At 44.6% G+C, this 4,093-nt stretch overlaps 1 long non-coding RNA gene across 3 annotated transcripts; it reads right to left on the reverse strand.

The window, feature by feature from the left end:
• Positions 1 to 374: 374 nt before the first annotated feature.
• On the reverse strand, positions 375 to 3,548 carry LOC122363530. 3 transcript variants are annotated; one of them, XR_006253384.1, is made up of 3 exons: positions 2,793 to 3,333; positions 1,631 to 1,903; positions 375 to 1,228 (listed from the first exon to the last, which is right to left on the reverse strand). It is a non-coding gene; the product is annotated as an uncharacterized LOC122363530 (long non-coding RNA). The 3 variants fall into 3 exon arrangements; XR_006253385.1 differs by having other exon boundaries at positions 1,631 to 2,344; positions 2,793 to 2,828; XR_006253383.1 differs by having other exon boundaries at positions 1,631 to 3,548.
• Positions 3,549 to 4,093: the final 545 nt, after the last annotated feature.

Here is a 4,093-nt window from a genome sequence, read left to right on the forward strand (position 1 = left end):
GCCAGCTGCGCACACAACTAAGCTACTTGGCTACGCCCTCTCGGGGAGGGGAGGGAGGAGCAACAACCGTTAACAGTCTGAACTCTGATGAGCCAATGGAGTCTGTGAGCCGCGCCAATCAGCGCTGTTCCGCGCGTAGACGGGAGCTCTATTTTCGCTGGTCCGTCAGTCACCAGCATCGTTCCGTGCTCTCGCTCATAGCTATTCGGCCGTGTTTTCGTGTGTAGGTCCGCAAAAACAGTGAGAGAGATTCTCGGATCGCGCCAGTCGGTCGCAAGGGTATCTATTGTCTATGTACTTTCCAGTATTGCAAACGTTATTGTTGGGAGCCGAGGGTAATCAGCAGTCGACGCATTTGTTCTGTTATAATAAAATTGAAAATAAAGCGAGGTATATTCACTTAAATTCACATATCACCTTTGATTTTTTGGCACGGACTACTTGCCCCTGCTACAGCACACAGCCGATCTCTATGTTTCTGTTCCAGAGCTGCAGTGGACACGGCAAAAATACACTTCCGTTCTGAAAACTTAATCCAAAAGTACACAGATTTCACGACGAACTACCACTTTCATACCATTTTCTTGCTCACAGGTGCTCAGCAATAAGCGCGCGACTGATTGCAGCTAGTGCACTCACGATTACTAGTTCGCGCTCGCCAAACCTGTCATTTACATCCACCACCAATACCATCAACATCTGTCCAATTAAGTACCTATTACCATATCGAGCCAGAATGAGACCACGACATATTATCGTCCTATTACATAGCACAAATTCAGGGGTGGGGGAGGGGGGGATCCGTAAAGATACCAAACTCCAATCACAGTCAACATCGTTTTGGGACGGGGAGTCGAAGCCGGGGCTCGTATCGACGTATCCTTCACATATCTGGGCGTCTCACTCCTTTCGACACTTAATCAACCCTGGCACACCATCCACCGGGCCAGGTCGGCTCCGACCATCTTGAGTTCCATACTGAGATCTGATAACTGACCGTCATTTGTTCCTATCAGTCAGCGCGCACTATGCCTTAGCACAGCAAGTGCACTATGCGGCCTTCTTTAGATACCGCCTCGGAGCAGAGCGCTGGTCCTGGGTGCCTGGCGCCTTTTGTTCGTGCACGGCTAGCAGCATTTTCGGGGTCCGATGGTTTCCGCAGTGGCGGCGCTGGTCACCGTGGAGCCGTCGGACGACACCGTCAGATGAAGCGCCCGCAACTGGTGACCTGTGACACAGCGAGTCGCGACACGTCAGGTCTCACGACGACCGTCCCGTTTCGGTCGCGACGGCCGTTATATAAACAGTCACGGCGGCCGTCACATACCAGGCACACTGTTACACACGAGCCAATGCGATCGTCAATTAGCAGTCACGGCGACGTCACAGGTTGCTAGTGCTACGGTCGTCAAATTTCCGCCACGGCGACGACAACTCATAGCTCATATCGTTTCCTGTCGCACACTTCGCCGTAATTGCAATACACTAGCCTGTTTATACGTTTATCACTCAAAAGTCGTAGCCCGAGTCTGAGACCCATCATACGTCACGATCCCTGCAACGGCACCTGCATTAGCAGGCATCCCGTCCCGGCAACACACAAAGTTCTCTCCACTCTCCAGCCACTCACCTAGGGACTTGGGGGGGGGGGGGGCGAAGTGATCTTGGGGGTGACATAGCCAGGACGTGTAGTCGAGCTGCCGTCGGCGGGCGTGCCACGAATGGCCGGCGGACCTCCGTCGGCTGGCGGGCCACCATCAGCCGGAGGGCCGTAGTCGGCCGACGGGCCGGTGTCGGTCGACGAGCCACCGTCGGCCGGCGGGCCGGTGTCGGCTGGCGGGCGGGCCACTGTTGGCCTTTGAGCCGGCGTCCGTCGGTTGGCCTCCGTCCGCTGACGGGCAGTCTGCATAACAACAAATAGTTGAATTAGTTACTCTAGTGTTCACTGTTCAAATTCATTGGTTACTCTTCATCAAAATTGTGTTTCTTTATAATCTTAAATGTAAAAAAAAAAAACTGAAGTTTCACCATTACTCTGGACACTGTGCTGAAATTTCAGCGCAATCCGCCTGTTACACCCGACATGTTGATGGTAACCTGGTTTATATGTGATATGTACCTACGACATTATATTTGCTCAATTAATTTTTCTCATCTGCACTGCTGAAAGTGTTTCACTGAAGACGTTGGTAATGATAAGGCAGACGTAGCACAAGCTTCTTTCTTCTTCTTCGTGGATTAGGGCGCGTAGCCAATAACAGGTTCAAGGTTGTAGGTTAATACGCATTCCCGCCCAAATGGCAGCTCGTGCTATGTTCGCCCAACCGATACCAAGACATCTTCCCTGCGAGACAAAACATTTATAATCATTAATGAAAAATATACTTAATATGGTTTACAATTTACATAGCCTTGCTTGATACATTTTTTCATGGTCCTTTTGATCAGGTTGTAGGTAATACGCATTCCCGCCCAAATGGCAGCTCGTGCTATGTTCGCTTAACCGATACCAAGACGTCTTCCCTGTGAGACAAAACATTTATCACAGTGTATATAAATAACATTTATAATCATTAATGAAGAATATACTTAACATGGTTTACAATTTACATAGCCTTGCTTGATACATTTTTTCATGGTTCTTTTTGTCTCAGACCTCACCGCTCTAGAGGCCAACTTGAGTCATTCCCAGCTATTTGAATATCACAGATAAGAAGCTAAAACACAAAATCACCCAACCCAAACCGGTCACTGATAATCTCCCACGATGAAAAAACAGGTTTTAAAATTACCTATGCATTAACTTCCGTTTCCCATAAACCAATATCAACAAAAACAAAGTCAGAAAACATGTTGAAACTAAAAAGTGTTCTCTGTCAGCAAATAAAACGTCGCTTAGCCAATCGAATGCAACGTCGTGCGTCTGCTAGCGACAAACGTATATTAGCAGCATTTACAGTACGCAACTTGTGGCTGTAAATCATGGCCCGCAGGGTTCAACACCAAATTCTACGAGTTCCCGATTTATATTGGTTTTAAAAGTTATCTAATCAGATAGAGAATTTAATTTGCTTAAATATCGTGACTTCAATAGATGCCGACTCGGTCTTGTTTTTTAGTAATATTCTATTGAATGTTACAGTGAGATCTTTAGCAGGAAGGACGCTAATACATTCCAGACCAGAAAAATGTAGCTTACAACATGAAAACTGCAACAAAACATGCATATATGGAAAGAAAATTGAATTTTAATTTCAAAGAAGTCCTTTTGCACGCCAACCTTCGACAGCTTTACCAAATATTGTTGTTTTGTTCAGGACTGTTCAGTTTCTAAAAAAACTAAGTTTCATATTCGGAAGCCAATTGCCAAATTTCCCGATTTAGATGAGCTTTGATATTTTGATATGTTATACTGTGAGTATTTCTTATTATTTTAGTGATTCATTTAGATGCCGACTCGGTCTTGTTTTCAAAAAATATTACATTTAGTGGGACAGGGTGACCAAGGACACCAATGGCGGTTGTGTCTTCAACATCAACTAAATACAGTTTCAAACTTTCAAATGTTTAAAAGCCAACAAAACACACATAATCTGAAAGGTATTTCAATTTTGATATTTGTTGACCATATTTTAAACCCCACATCACTGAAATTACTCGACAATTCAGGGTGGAGCATTGGCAGGTCCGGAAGGCTGAACAGCTCAGAACCATAATAATTTCGAAATTAAATGAAAGAGTGTCGGCCTTTGATATTACTTTGTATCCTTTAATTTTAATTTTTGATTGTGAAAAATTAATTTCGTCCATGAACAATCTTTGCATTTTAAGATATATAATTTTTGAAATGGCGGAGATAGCCAACAATTTATTTTCGTTAATGCTTCACAGGTTCATACATGACGTGCTCTGTGATCATAAATCAAAAATATATATACAAACTATAAAACTCATTGAAATCTGCTGCTTAGTTCTCTTTTTTAGACTTAAAAGGTCAGCTGAAAATAGTGGTCAAAATACCTTAGTGTTGTAATTTCGAACCGGTTTTACCTAGTTCTCTATATACCGTGGTGGGAGGGTCCCTTTAACATAC

Source organism: Amphibalanus amphitrite, unplaced genomic scaffold (assembly GCF_019059575.1).
Source record: "Amphibalanus amphitrite isolate SeventyFive unplaced genomic scaffold, NRLGWU_Aamphi_draft 000625F_arrow, whole genome shotgun sequence".
Lineage (NCBI taxonomy): Eukaryota > Metazoa > Arthropoda > Thecostraca > Balanomorpha > Balanidae > Amphibalanus > Amphibalanus amphitrite.